Source organism: Gopherus evgoodei, unplaced genomic scaffold (assembly GCF_007399415.2).
Source record: "Gopherus evgoodei ecotype Sinaloan lineage unplaced genomic scaffold, rGopEvg1_v1.p scaffold_131_arrow_ctg1, whole genome shotgun sequence".
Taxonomy (NCBI): domain Eukaryota; kingdom Metazoa; phylum Chordata; order Testudines; family Testudinidae; genus Gopherus; species Gopherus evgoodei.
Window position 1 is genome coordinate 76,617 of NW_022059794.1, and position 15,870 is coordinate 92,486.

The 15,870-nt window shown below is 50.0% G+C and overlaps 2 non-coding genes across 2 annotated transcripts; one reads left to right on the forward strand and one right to left on the reverse strand.

Annotated features, from left to right (window-relative positions):
• Positions 1-473: 473 nt before the first annotated feature.
• On the forward strand, positions 474-546 carry TRNAR-UCG. Its single transcript has one exon. It is a non-coding gene; the product is annotated as a tRNA-Arg (tRNA).
• A 983-nt stretch (positions 547-1,529) lies between these two features.
• Positions 1,530-1,602, reverse strand: TRNAF-GAA. The gene has a single exon. It is a non-coding gene; the product is annotated as a tRNA-Phe (tRNA).
• Between the last annotated feature and the right edge of the window lie 14,268 nt (positions 1,603-15,870).

Sequence of the window (15,870 nt, forward strand, 5' to 3'; positions counted from 1 at the left end):
CTCCACTCCACTGCCTCCTCTGAGTGTGGCTTTTGGTTCCTCGAAACACTTGGCACCCTAGGTGGCTGACTAGTTCGCCTAGTGGTTGCACCAGCTGTGGACACTGCCTATCAGCAGGATTCCTCCTCCTCCTCCTCAGTGAGATTAAATCTCCGCACCTAGACAGCTGGTCCATCTGCTGCACCACAGTCCCCCATGCCTGAGCCTCCCTGCCAAAGCCCTGCACCCGGCTCCAGAGAATTAAGTCTCACATCTCACTGGAAACTCGACTTCTTGTGCTCAGAGAGTCTCGGCCCCCCTCAGTAGCTGACCTGAGAAACACAGTGTCTGCAAAAGCAGCAAAGAGTCGTGTGGCACCTTATAGATTAACAGACATATTGGAGCATGAGCTTTCGTGGGTGAATCCCCACTTTGTCAGATGCATCAGTGTCTGTCTTTTCCAAAGAAGTGCCTGGAGGGCTTTTTTTTCGTGTGACCATGTGGCCTAATGGATAAGGCATCTGACTTCGGATCAGGGGATTGAGGGTTCGAGTCCCTTCGTGGTTGTGCTTGTCCAGTTTTACCTTTGGGCTAAAAGTCCTGCTCCCTTCAGGGCTGGAACCTCTTCTTGGCTGCTCAGGCCAATGCTCTGGCTTCAGCTAGAGCCCTGGGAAGGAGTTGGGGGATGGGTGTCACAAAGGCTGGGGCAGAAGTCCCAGGTGCTTCTGGTCTAGCCTTTGCCCTTCCTGACTTGCCAAAGAAAATGGGCGGCAGCCCGGGCTAGTGTGTAGAGCAGTTTCCCTCTTCCAAATGTGCGCCAGTCCCTGTGCTTGAGGGGGTTTGCTACATAGCACCTTGGGAGCCTGGGTGTTTCTCTGCTTCTCACCAGCTGGGAAAAAGCCTCTTGGGGAAAAATCTCCTGCCCCACTGCAAAAGTGAGCACTGTGAGTGGGACCAGTCAGAGGCCCCACCATGGGGGCTGGCCCTGCCTTCCTACCATCTTGTGATGTTGACCACAGAGCATCAGCAGCTGCCCTGCATGCTGGTGACCTTCAGTGGGTGTTCGGCCTGGAAGGGAGAAGGCTGGCTGGGTGTTTTTGTGCATGTTTGAAGGCCACACCTAGGCATGGTCCTGCCCTCCTCTAGCCCTGACCTCAGTTGCTCTGTGGCTTTTAAGCCTTCCCTTGGAGCTGTCAGCACCAGCTGCCTCTGCTCTAGGTGCCCAGAGGAGGAGAGGTGTGTGGGGTCACTTTTACAGATGCCCCTTCCCTGGTACTGCCATTGCTCAGCCGCACAGAGGAGTTTTCATCCCCAATCCCTGCCTAGCAGCCCTCTGGCACCATTCCTGAGGGCTGCCCTGCCTCACTTTCTTCCTACCATGTTGGGAAAGACAGCTCTCATTATTAAAGGTCAGGTGGGTCAACTAGGGGCAGAAGCCCATTCTATGTTTTCCTACTGCAGAGCCCAAGATCAGTAACTTATCTTGGGTACAAGTACTGCTGTGCTCCCAGAAAACAAGCCATCCCTGCACAAAGGGGAACGAAAGGGCCTGCCAAAGCCTGGGATTGAACCAGGGACCTTTAGATCTTCAGTCTAACGCTCTCCCAGCTGAGCTACATTAGCACCTGCAAGACAGTGTTTTGGCCTGTTGCTTCTCTGTCTGGGATGTTTTTATCAGCAGTTGCACACAAAAAGGAGAGGAAAACAAAACGGCTGCTTCATACCCCCACCGGAGGAACCCTGCACCGTTAGCTGTGGTGAGTAAGAAGTGGCTGTTTGCTGACAGGGCCTGTCCCTGAGCAGCTGGAACAGCAACTGCTGCCTCCCCCTCGGCTCCAGGCTGTGGGAAATGCTCATTGACTGGCTGCATGGGCGGATGCTGCTCCGTGCTCTGGAGAGCGTCTGTATTGCTCTGTCAACCCCCCGTCTTCACTGAGCCAGTCTGGTAAGGTCCCACGTGCCCCCTCCGGCCTGGCAGCTGAGAGTCTGGGCAGACATCAACCCCCTGCCAGCCCCACAGCCAGCAGCAGCACCAGCCCCACCCCCCAGCACCACAGGGGCACTCAATGCACTTCCTGTGGGGAAATGGCTCATTGGCGTCCAGCTGCTAGAGTGAGAGCCAGGAGAGAGCAGTGTCTGGCTCACCTTGGGGGAGAGAAGAGACCTGATGGGTGCAGATCTCCCTCAGCCTCCCCCGCAAGGCTGGTCAGTTGTATTGTCACTGTGATAGTCAGCGCTTCCCTTCAGGACCGGCCCTAGAGGGGTCTGGGATCAAGGACAAATCCCCCTTTTTGTCCCCAGGCCCCGCCCCTACTCCACCCCTTCCCCAAGTTACCACCCCTGTCCCATCTCTTCCCATCCTGCAACTTTCTGCCCCATTCCTCAACCACGCCCACCTCTTCCAGCCCCTGCTCCTCCCCCTTTATCAGGTTACTTAAATAGATAAGTAACCATGCCTGTCCAAGACCTTTACCTAGACCAATCGACAATGGAGAATGGCATAGGGTTTTTTTCAGTGTTGTACCCACAGATTTAACCAGTACACTACAAGGTAACTTATGTGCATATGTACATGTCATCACCAAGCACAAACATACTAGCCTATGAAGTAAACGTACCCTAATGTTTTATGGGTGAGGAATGAAATTTGGGCATAGGAGGAAGGATTTCAGGCCCTTGTGCCCTATAAAAGAGGTAACCCACCTCGCTAGAGCACTTTGCTCTATCATTCTGACTTACTTCCTCCACTCTCTCTCTATGTACTATCAGGAGGCTGTACTTGTTCTTAAACTTTAAGTTTCAAGGGAACTAGGCTAAGCTTGATTTCCCAAACTTTTTAGTCTTTGTTTATTAGGTTTTGATTCTAAAGTTTAACATATTCAAGTAAACCCTAAGTAACACCAGCTTTTTCTAAGCACTGCATCTTTCAATTAAGAATTGAGAAACCTGAACTGCAAGGCTGGTCCTGTGTCTCTTACCACCAGGTAATCAAGGAAGGCTGTGAGTATATTCACCAAAACTTTGTTGCATATAATGCCATATGTATCTTCTGAATAGCAGTAATGCAACTGTAACTTTGTAACTCAATTAAATTAAATTAAATGTAAGCTAATAAATTAAATTTTCATCAAATTATCCAAATTAATATTATTAGTATTCCCTAAATCAGGCTACATGGGACAGAGAGTTGGAATGCAGAGGGATGAAGGCACTGGCTCTGGGGGTGCAGACTCTGGGGTGGGGTTAGAATGAGACATTGAGGGTGCAGTAGAGGACTCAGGGTTAGGATAGAGAATTGGGCTATGAATGCTCTGGAATGAGATCAGGAAAGAGAAAATTGAGATGCAAGAGAGAAATCAAGCTGGAGCAAAAAGCAGAGAAGAATTGTGCAATTTGAGCTGCACAGGGAAGAAAAAAGCCTCTGCCTGTCCCCTCTTACCAAAGCATCCAAGATCCAGATGAGAGACATCTTTCCCTCACTGCAACAATTCCAGTTGACCTAGACTGAGAAAGGAACTCTTCTTCTCTGCAGCACTAGCAAACCTGGACTGAGTCATGAACACTTCATTCCCCCACCGCTCCCCAGTGTTCCTGGCCTGGGACATAGGAGGGGCTCCTCTCTTCTCCATTTGGGACATGGCGGGATGAGAGAAGTGACAGGGCTTTATGGGAAATCATTATTTGCCTGATTCATGTGCAAGTCCTAGTCCTTGTTAACCCAAACAAACCGTTTATCCTGCATGCTGATACCAGTGTGGAAGGTCTGGGAGCAGTCCTGTACCAGGAAGTAGAAGGAAATGTAAATCTGTAGGCTTTGCCAGCTGAGGACTGTCTGATAGCGAAACTCGCTATCCCATCCACCAGCTGCAGTTCTTGGTCTTGAAATGGGCCATCCTTAAGAAATTTTGAGACTACTTGTGTGGTGCTCAGTTTCAGGTGTGGATAGAGAAAAATCCACTGACTTTTGTGTTAACAAGGGCTAAGCTGGATGCTACAAAGCAGAGATGAGTGACAACTTTTGCTAGCCATAACTTCGCATTCATTACCAATGAGTTGATATAATAGAGAATGTGATTTATCAGGACCACCAATTCTTGGCTGCGGGGAGGATGTAAGCAGGGTGAGAATGAACCCTACCCTGCCATCTGTTGGTGATCTCATAGACTCATAGACTCATAGGTCAGAAGGGACCAATCTGATCATCTAGTCTGACCTCCTGCACAAGGCAGGCCACAGAACCCCACCCATCCAATTTTATAACAACCCCTATCCCAGGACCGAGTTATTGAAATCCTCAAAATTGGTTTGAAGACCTCAAGCTGCAGAGAAACCACCAGCAAGCGACCCGTGCCCCAAACTGCAGGGGAAGGCGAAAAACCTCCAGGGCCCCTGCCAATCCGCCCTGGAGGAAAATTCCTTCCCGACCCCAAATATGGCGATCAGCTAAACCCTGAGCATGTGGGCAAGAGTCAATAGCCAGCACCCAAGAAGGAATTCTCTGCAGTAACTCAGTTCCCATTCCATCCAACATCTCCCCGCAGACCATTGAGCAGACCTATCTGGTGGTAATCCAAGATCAATTGCCCAAATTAACGATCCTATCATAACATCCCCTCCATATACTTATCAAGCATTGTCTTAAAGCCAGGAAAGTCTTTTGCCCCCACTACTTCCCTCGGAAGGCTGTTCCGGAACTTCACTCTCCTAATGGTTAGAAACCTTCGTCTAATTTCAAGTCTAAACTTCCTAATATCCAGTTTATACCCATTCGTCCTCGTGCCTACATTAGTACTAAACTTAAATAATTCCTCTCCCTCCCTAATGTTAACCCCCCTGATATATTTATATAGAGCAAGCATATCCCCCTGCAGCCTTCTTTTGGCCAGGCTAAACAAGCCAAGCTCTTTGAGTCTCCTTTCATAAGGCAGTTTTTCCATTCCTCGGATCATCCTTGTAGCCCGTCTCTGAACCTGTTCCAGTTTGAATTCATCCTTCTTGAACATGGGACACCAGAACTGCACACAGTATTCCAGATGTGGTCTCACCAACGCCTTGTATAACGGTACTAACACCTCCTTATCCTTGCAGGATATACCCCGCCTGATGCATTCCAAAATCGCATTTGCTTTTTTAACAGCCGTATCACATTGGCGACTCATAGTCATCCTGCTATCAACCAGTACCCCAAGGTCCTTCTCCTCCTCTGTCGCTTCCAACTGATGCGCCCCCAACGTATATCCAAAATTCTTATTATTAATTCCTAAATGCATAACCTTGCACTTTTCACTATTGTATTTCATCCTATTTCTATTACTCCAGTTTACAAGGTGGTTCAGATCTTCCTGAATAGTATCCCTGTCCTTCTCCGTGTTAGCAATACCCCCCAGCTTCGTGTCATCCGCAAACTTTATTAGAACATTCCCGCTCTTTGTGCCAAGGTCAATAATAAAAAGGTTAAATAAGATCGGTCCCAAAACCGATCCTTGAGGGACTCCACTAGTGACCTCCTTCCAGCCTGACAATTCACCTTTCAATACGACCCTCTGGAGTCTCCCCTTTAACCAGTTCCTTATCCACCTTACAACTTTCATATTCATTCCCATCTTTTCCAATTTGACCAACAGTTCCCCGTGCGGAACCGTGTCGAACGCCTTACTGAAATCTAGGTAAATTATATCTACCGCATTTCCTTTATCTAAGTAATCCGTCACCTTCTCAAAGAAGGAGATCAGATTGGTTTGACACAATCTACCTTTACTAAATCCGTGTTGCAATTCGTCCCAATTACCATTGACCTCTATGTCCTTAACTACTTTCTCCCTTAAAATTTTTTCCAAGACCTTGCATACTACAGACGTCAAGCTAACAGGCCTATAATTACCCGGATCACTTTTATTCCCTTTCTTAAAAATAGGAACGACATTAGCAATCCTCCAGTCATACGGCACAACCCCCGAGTTTACCGATTGCTTAAAAATTCTCGCTAACGGGCTCGCAATTTCACGCGCCAGTTCCTTTAATATCCTCGGATGGAGATTGTCCGGGCCCTCCGACTTCGTCCCATCGAGCTGTTCAAGTACGGCCTCTACCTCAGTTGCGGTAATATCCACTTCCATATCCACATTCCCGTTTATCATCCCTCCATCATCGCAAGGTTCCTCACTAGTCTTATTAAAAACTGAAGCAAAGTACTTGTTTAGATGTTGGGCCATGCCTAGGTTATCCTTAACCTCCATTCCATCCTCAGTGTATAGCGGCCCCACTTCTTCTTTCTTTGTTTTCTTCTTATTTATGTGGCTGTAGAACCTTTTACTATTGGTTTTGATTCCCTTTGGAAGGTCCAGCTCAATGCGGCTTTTAGCCTTCCTCACTTTATCCCTACATGTTCTGACCTCACCAAGGTAGCTTTCCTTACTGATCCCGCCTTTCTTCCACTCCCTGTAAGCTTTCTGCTTTTGTCTAATCCCCTCTCTGAGTTGCTTGCTCATCCAGTTTGGCCTACAACTCTTGCCCATGGTTTTTTTCCCCTTTCTCGGGATGCAGGCTTCCGACAGTCTCCGCAGCTGCGACTTAAAGTAATCCCAGGCCTCCTCCACATTTAAATCCACTAATTCCTCAGTCCAATCCACTTCCCTAACTAATTTCCTTAACTCTTTAAAATTAGCCCTCGAGAAGTCAAAAACCCTAATCCCAGATCTACATTTGTTTATCCTTCCATCTAGTTTGAACTGAATCAGCTCATGATCACTCGAACCAAGGTTGTCCCCTACCACCATTTCTTCTATGAGGTCCTCACTGCTCACCAACACCAAGTCTAAAATGGCATCTCCTCTCGTAGGTACTTCAACTACTTGATGAAGAAATCCATCCGCTATCACATCCAGAAAAATCTGACCCCTATTATTCTTGCAAGTACTCGTCCTCCAGTCTATATCCGGGAAGTTGAAGTCCCCCATAATCACACATTTCCCCTTTGTGTTTACTTCATTAAAGACATTAAAGAGGTCTCTATCCATATCCCAATCCGATCCCGGCGGTCTGTAGCACACTCCAAGCACTATCTCAGGGGAAGCTCTAGTTGCTTTTTTACCCAGTGTGATTTTCGCCCAGACAGACTCTGTCTTATCCATTCCATCGCTTCTTATTTCGCTACAGTTAATTTCATCATTGATGTACAAGGCTACTCCACCACCTTTGCCTTTCTTCCTGTCTTTTCTAAACAGCACATAGCCTTCAATACCCGTGCTCCAGTCATGAGTACTATTCCACCAGGTTTCAGTTATCCCTATAATATCCGGTTTCACTTCCTGCACCAGTAACTCCAGTTCCTCCATCTTGTTGCCTAGGCTCCTCGCATTAGTGTACAGACCTTTTAATTTTCGGCGTTTGGCATCAGTGACATTCTTTCCCCCGTCGTGCAGAGACCTTTTACCACCAGCATCACCCGTTACTCTGGTTTCTACTCCACTATTCCTCCTTGGATCAAATCTTGGGACCGCAAGGGTATCCCCTCTCACTTTATTTACTTTCCTCTCCAGGTTATATTCCGGCGTGGAGATCTCCCGAACATCTCCCAACCATCTCCCCCCAACTTCCTAGTTTAAAGCTCTCTTGATGAGGTCGGCGAGCCTCCATCCTAGAATTCTATTTCCCTCCTTGCTTAGGTGAAGTCCATCCTGAGCGAACAGTCGCCTATCCGTAAACGCTTCCCAGTGACCGTACATCCCAAAGCCCTCCTTATAACACCACTCCCTAAGCCATCTGTTGATCGCCATAATCTTGTCACTCCTTCGTCGCCCCGCTCTAGGAACCGGCAGAATCCCACTGAAGATCACCTGAGCCTCGATGTCTTTGAGCCTCTTCCCCAGTCTGGCATAGTCCTCCTTGATACAGTCCAGCGAGTAACTAGCCGAGTCATTCGTTCCCACATGAAGGATAATCAACGGATTCTTTCCCGCTCCCGCTAAGATCGTATTCAGCCTCAGGTCCACATCCTGTATCTTAGCCCCTGGCAGACAGCACACCCTTCTGTTCTCCCGATCAGGTCTAGTTACAGGCCTATCTACTCTTCTCAGTAAAGAGTCTCCAATCACGTAGACTTGCCTTTTCCTGGCGACAGTGCGATTCTGCGGTCTATCCCCCACAGCAGGTGGTCGCAATTCCTTTCAATTTGTATTCGCCCTTACAATCCTCCTATGGCTCGTACTTGGTGTCGCCTCCATCGATTCCTCCCCTCCTTCTGCAGGACTAGCTGCTCTCCTCTTCTTCCTCGTCATTTGTCCTTCAGCAGCCTTCATTTCCCAACTCAGCAAACCTGTTCCTGAGTTCTATTTCTCCATCGCTGGCCAGTCTTTTCCTCTGCCTGGTTCTCTTAGTCACATGCTTCCACCGTCCACTTTCCTCACCCAGCAGCCCCTCCTCAGAGTCCTTTGGTCCTGCTTCTATCCGCTCATCTGAGCTTGTCCCCTGTGCCTCATCATGTCTGTGTTCCATCATCTGCTCAAACCCCCTTCTAAACTCAGCCAGAGTTTCCACTTGCATCTCCAGTCCCCTTACCATTTCCTCCAGCAGCTCTATCAGGCGGCACTTCATGCAGATGAAACTCCTTTCAGGTGCTCCCTCTAGGACCATGTACATGCCGCAGCTATCGCATCCGGTCATCCTCAGTGTGTCTGCACCTGCTGCCTCCGCCTCCATCATAGCGCTCCAAGTCTGTGCCTGGCAATCCACGCCTCACACCGCACCGCAGGCCACCAACAAGCGTTGGGCTGCTGGCAGACCCCTGACTCTTCCCTAGTCTGCCTTCCTGGTTCCTCTGCCTGGGTCTCCCCTGTAACTTCCCCCTGGAAACTCCCACTAAAACTCCCCTGTTAGCCGCTCTGTTCGCCGCCTCCTGTGCCGCTGCAGCTGACTGTTGTAAAGGCCTTTTGAGGCTGCTGTCATTTGCATGGTTCCACCCACCGCGGATTGCATGATAGGGGTGCTTGTCAAAAGGATCATTTCGGCTGCTGTGGGATCCTCAGTCTCTTTCTTATTAGGGCAGTGGTAATAAAGTGCAGTTATTCCAGTGATATGAATCAAGGACAGTAGAACGGAACTTAGCGGTTCACGATTTCGGGACTCACCCGAACCTACATAAATCTCGTTAGGCAAGGGACATGGGTTCCAAAACATGGTGAAATAAGAAAAATTGAAAAAAAATATTTGTACTTATTGCTATGGCTTTTTTGTGAAATCTTTAAATGCACATTTTATGTCCTTTGTGTCTCTCCAGTTTAAAAATAGGATGTTTTGTATTTCTAACCCATATTTAGAACTAGCCATAGATAAAAAGTGGTTAGTGACTAAATGCAGTTTTCAGGTATTCCTAAAGGGCTAGGCTGTGATCTCTTTTCCACACTAGAAGTTGAAAACAACTCCATAGTTGGGGAAAAGGTTCCCTACCACTCAGACAGCAAGAAAATTTTGCAGATTGGATTCTGGGAGTTAAGCTGTGGGACACAGCTTTTTGTGACACACTCTGAAACCAGATTCTTAGTAACAGGTCAATGGGTGGGTTTACACAAATTCTGGCCTCTGGGACCAGAGCTGGGGGTGGGCCCCCACAACTTTTGTGGTACATACACCACCTCTGCAAATCAACCTTTGCTACCTCACTCCATAACACCACACACACAGCAGCTGTCTTTTACCTCTCAGAACCAGAACACACCCTGAAAAAGATCAAATGGTATAAGCTTAAGAAAAACAACTGCACCACTAACAACAACTCAAAGAGATTCAAAAATATCTCTGTCCTTAGACACCAAGAACCAAGCCAACAGGAACAGGCCAAACAAACATCCATTGCAGCCTCACACAAACCTTGGGCATTGGGAACCCAGACCCCTTAATGATGAGTACTTTTCAGGCGAGGGTGAAACTCTCAGGCCTCAAATGCCAGCTACAGTTACTCTCTTCTTGATCCAAAACGAACAGCAAAATACACTGCATTACTCCTGCCCCAATAACAAAGAGACTGGGGATCCCACAGCAGCTGAAATGACCCTTTGGACAAGCACTCCCATCATGCAATCTGGGGTGGGTGGAACCATGCAAATGACAGCAGCCTCAAAAGGCCTTTACAACAGATCACCAACAGATGGCAGGGTAGAGTTCATAGCGACCCTGCTTAAACTAGATTATGGAAAAGATTAAAAAACACTGAACGTTCAAACTCACCAAATGCGGGTCAATCCATCCTCATCGTCGTATCTGCTCGTTATACTCCACACCTGAACTTAGCCCTCACATGGACAACATACCCTCCTAACTCAGTGTCTGTACGTTAACCTTTTACCCCCAGTCGGGGCTATTGCAGATTATGTATTCCTTATGCCACCCGATCTTAAACCGAACTTCGCACCCCCTGGGTAATCTCTACGTTGTTCCCTGATCACCAGAAACTTTTGCGCCTAAACGCTGTACCGTACCCTTTTTTTTTCTTTGAACGTCATCTTAATAAAATGTTGACATTTGTTCGAGATCCCGGCTCCTCTTCCTTTGCAAGGCGTGTGCGTTTGCTCTGGGTTTTAGTCTGCTAAGACAGCAAGGGGGGCCGATTGAGCCAGAGGCGCTTGCCTGCTGCAGACACGGATCCAAGGTTGAACCTCGTCCCCCACCAGCTGAAGGCTTAACTGAGAACAGTTAAAGAAGTGCTCCCGTCACCGGCACTCAGCTACCCAGCTCCCAGTGGGGTCCAAACCCAAAGAGATCCCTTTTACCCTTTAGATGCTGTAAAATCCTGTGACCAGGGCAGCTGCCTAGCAGCCTGCGCATCCGCCTGCAGGCACGAGAGCGCGTAAGGCACTAATCTGGATAGTGCCAGCTGGGTGGCAAGGCTGTGAAGAGCCAGCAGAGTGGCGCAGCGGAAGCATGCTGGGCCTATAACCCAGAGGTCGATGGATCCAAACCATCCTCTGCTGCGTGTGTGTTTGTTTCTTTTCCCTCTGGGCCTTCTGGCGAGGCAGTGACCAGCAGAGCAGCAAGAGGTGGCTGAGGCGGTGGCCTGCCAGAGAGCTCCCTGGCTGCCTGGGCTGAAGGCAAGAGGGAGGTCTGGGCGTGGCAAGGGCCTCCTGTCCCAGAATGAGGCTGCAGTGCTTCCTGGTCCCCTTTTCCCACCCACCCCGGCGGGCTGCGGAAGAACACGAGGGAGGTTCTCAGGGCACTAGGCAGTGCTGTGTGGCTGTCAGGGGAAAGAGCCGAGGCTACCGACTCAACCTGCCATTGACTCGCGTGGCTCTGCGCGCCGTCTGCCGGGGCGGGCCAGGCTGCGCACGTGACTCAGGCTTGGGCAGAATGGCTGCTCTTTCCTGACGAGGCATGAGGCAGGCCAAGAGCTTTGCACAGCCTACAGGGAAGTGGGAGGGAGGTGTCTTTGAGCAGGCGTGTCTCGTCCCCTTCTCCCTTGCAGCTTTGGCGGAGGCGGGAAGGGAGCAAAATGTTCCCGGCTGGAAGTTTTTGTGCTCGGCCTCGAGGATTAAGCCTGAGCCTCCGGCACGGCTGCTGGGAGACGGGTTTCTGAATGGCATCCAGCACGCACTTTGGGCCACCAGCTGAAAGCACTGAGGCCAAGAGGCAGCAAAATGGGACTTTGGAGGCTCCCCGCAGGCCTCAGGGAAGCAGCACAGTCTCATTGCCGCCCCCAGGTGGGCTCAAACCACCATCCTTTCAGTTAACAGCTAAATGCACTTACCCATTGCACCACAGACATGCAAGGCTGTATGGAACACAAAAGTCGGGAATCAGCACAGGGTACGCTCTAGCATATGCATGCAGCTCTTAGACAAGCCACAGCAAGGAACTGGACTGGTATGCAGTGAAAGTTCTGTGGGAAGGAACCGAGAGGAGCACTGGGGCTGCGGTACAACGCTTGCGTACACTTTCTTTGGCCTGTTTTGCTGGAAGAGTTAGCAGGGCGAAATTCTTAGTCAGAGGTCAGCAGGCGGGTTAATGCAAATTCTGGCCTCTGGGACCAGAGCTGGGGTTGGCGGTGGGGCCGAATTTCTGTGGCACCTGCACAACCTCTGCAACCAACCTTTGCTACCTCACTCCATAACACCACCCACACAGCAGCCTTTTACCTCTCAGGAACCAAAACATACCCTGAAAGAGATTGAATGGCATAAGCTTAAGGCAAACAACTGCAGCACTAACAACAACAAAGAGATTGAATGGCATAACCCTAACCCTAAGGCAGTGGGGCTCCTCATGGTTGTGTGTTCCATGCTTTAAGCTCACCCACCATGTATCAAGTGTGAGTTTCTCAGGCACTAGAATAGCTTTAACAGGGAGTCATAGGGCTAACCCTAGCAAAACAGCCAGGATCCCTTGCTTATGCTTAGAAGGTGTGTGGTCTCCCTGAAGTCCAAGCAGCATCCGGGGTGGGGACAACAGTTTCTTCCTGACAGGGATTTTTATTCCATTCCCCCAGAGCTCAAGCTGACAGGGGCAAGTGTTTGTGCAGGTCTTTGCCTCCTCCTGGGTGTGTGAGGGGGAGCAATCAACCAGGTCTTTTGTCCACGGATGATCCATAGTGGCTTGCCTGATGTCTCAGTCAGGGCCTTCTCTTGTTGGAAAGGAGATGACGCCCCTTCTGGTAAACTAGCATTTCACACTTGGCAATGCTTCTCTCCTGACTGGTGGCAGGGTGGTGGCAAGGGGTTTACAGCTTTAGTGCCAACGCTTATATATCACTTTACAACATGGGCTAGGGCTATTATAAGTGAGAAGAATGCATGCAGCAACTCATGAGCTTGTCATAAACTCTAAACACTAAACACATTTTTATAAATCTAAGGCCTGTTTTAACAACAGTAACAAACAGGTGAGAAAGACTAGGTTCCAGCCATGCGTTTGTCACTTTTCAGTAAGGCCTGCGGGCCTTGGTATGAGCTGGCACCTGGTCTGCCAGTGTCAGAAGAGGATCTTCCCTCTCTTGTCCCCAGGTGTCTGTACTGGGAGCAGTACTGTTCAACTTATTCATAAATGATCTGGGGAAAGGGGTAAACAGTGTGGTTGCAAAATTTGCAGATGATACAAAATTGCTCAAGATAGTTACGTCTCAGGCAGACTGCAAAGAGCCATAAAGAGATCTCACAAAACTGGGTGATGGGACAACCAAATGGCAGATGAACGTCGGTGCTGTTAAGTGCAAAGTAATGCACATTGGAAAACATAATCCCAACTATCCCTATAAAACGATGGGGTCTAAATTAGCTGTTACCACTCGAGAAAGAGATCTGGGTGTCATTGTGGATACTTCTCTGAAAACATCCACTCAATATGCAGCCGAGTGTTGGGAATCATTAAGAAAGGGATAGATAAGAAGACTGAAACTATCATATCGCTTCAATAACAATCCATGGTACGCCCACATCTTGAATACTGCGTGCTGATGCCGTCGCCCCAATCTCAAAAAAGATCTATTGGAATGGGAAAGATTCAGAAAAGGACAACAAAGATGATGAGGTGATATGGACCAGCTTCCGTTTAAGAAGAGATTCATAAGATTGGGACTTTTCATCTTGGAAAAGAGATGACTGAAGGGGGATACGACGGAGGTCTATAAAAACATGACGAGTGTGGAGAAAGTAAATAAGAAAGAAAAGAAAAGCTGTGGCTCTTCGGCGGCAGCTCAACCACACTGCTTCTTCTGTGGCAGTTCGGCGGCGAGTCCTCCCTCCCTTCCTCTTTGGTAGACATTTGGTGGCAGCTCAAAGACTAAGACAGGGAATGGGGGACCCGTCGCCGAATTTCCGCTAAAGACCCAGACGTGCTGCCCCGATACCGGACGGGCCGCCCCTTTGAATTGGCTGCTCCAAGCACCTGCTTGCTACGCTGGTGCCTGGAGCCAGCCCTGCTCCCGTGACAAGCAGGGGCTGGTGCAGAGCGTGGCAGGGCAGGGAGATGACATCTCCTTACTAATAGCGGGATACTTTCACAGCAAGGGCAGCACCTCCCCGCAGTAGCACAGACCCACCTACTCCTCCTGCTTTCTCCTGACACCAGCACCACCCTTCCCGGCACCGCCTCATGGCAGCATCTGCTTCCAGACTCGCACCAGAAATGGGAAGTCTGGGTCGGGCCTGGCAGCAGCTGTCAGGAAATGGAAGCAGGAGACACGACCACTCCCACTGTGCTGTGGGGCTCATCCTGGCTGATGGAAGATGGAGGCAGTGGACACTACCACTCCCATGGTGCCGTAGGGTTTTCAGGTGGGGTGCCCCCCCTAGGGTTGGGTTCCAGGAGAGGTTTGGCATCTTAAGGGATTGATGGGGGGTTGCTTGGAGGAGGTTTCAAGACCAACAGCAAAGGGGAAGTTGGACAGTTGCCAGAAAACCAGGGAGACAAGGCAGGTGAGGTGATATCTGTTACTGGACCAGCTTTGGAGTCACATAGGGTCTTCTTCATGCAGGGGAAAGGTGCTCAGAGCATCACAGTTCAATAGAAGGTGGAACGCTCTGCCCCAAACACCAGACATTCCCCTACTTCCTGGAAAAGGGGGGCTGTCACCATTGTCCTGTTAACAGCCCCACCATGTAACCCAGAAGTGGCTGCATCTTAGCATCAAGACACCAGTGGTCACTGTTCCAGAGGAGATGGTACATACAGCCACTGCCCTACGTGGCCACCAGACGTCACAGACTGTGCACTGTCTTAGCTGGCCCCACACGTTACTGCCCCAAGAGGTGAGGTACACACAGGCTACTACTCAAACTGGGCACCTGGAGTCACTGCAGCAATGGTTGGGGGGGATACAGGCAGGGCACTGCCGCACATGGCCACAGGTGGCACTGCTGCAATGGTGCTGGTGGGGGGGAGATGATAAACAGGCTACTGCCTGAAGTGGCCACTACTACAATGGCATGGAGAGAAGGGGAAGGAGAAAGCAATAGGGCACTGCCACACCAGGGCACCCCGGGGAGGTCACTGCTCCAATTAGTAGAGATACACATCGGGTAGTGCCCCAGCTGGGGGTCCTACACCAGAGAGAGAAGGGGCTGGGGAGAGAAGAGAAAATCAAAGGCCACTGCCTCACTTAGCCATCGGGTCACTACCTAAATAGGGGACACACACACACAGGGCACTGCCCCACCTGACCAGCAGGGGTTACTGCCCCAATTGGGGGATATACAGAGGGTATTGCCCCACAGGGATGCCAGGGATCAGTGCCTGCCATACCTGGCACAGGGGTAAAGGGGATAGGGTGACCAGATGTCCCGATTTTATAGGGATAGTCCCAATATTCGGCGGTTTTTCTTATGTAGGTGCCTATTAGCCTCCACCCCGTCCCGATTCTTCACACTTTCTATCTGGTCACCCTGAGGGGGGGGCGGAGAGAGGGGGCTACACAAAGGGCACTGCCATACTTGGCCACCAGTGCACATCCCTAGTGGGGGAGTGATACACACCAGAAGCAGGGCTCATTGCCACAAAGGGCTTGGAAGATACCCTGGGCACTGCTTGACACAGCCACCCAGGCACCCTGTCACTTTGGGGGAGGTGAAGAATACACCTTGGGCACTGACTCCTCTGGCTACCAGTGGTCACAGGCCCAATGCAGGGGTTGGGGGGAATAAATACACACAGGGATTGCCCCACCTGGGCAACACGAGTCACCGAGATGAGAGTGGGATACGCAGAGGGCTCTGTCCCAATGGCTGATATACATACAAGGCCCTGCCTCACCTACCCACCAGCACTCTCAGGAACAATGGAAGTAGTGGGGGTCACACAGGCAACTGACCTCAGTTGCCACCAGGGGTCACTGCAGCAATGCTAGTGGGGATACATGCCAGGCATTGCTGCCCCTCGCCACTAGGAGTCACTGCTCCTACCAGAAGGCACCTA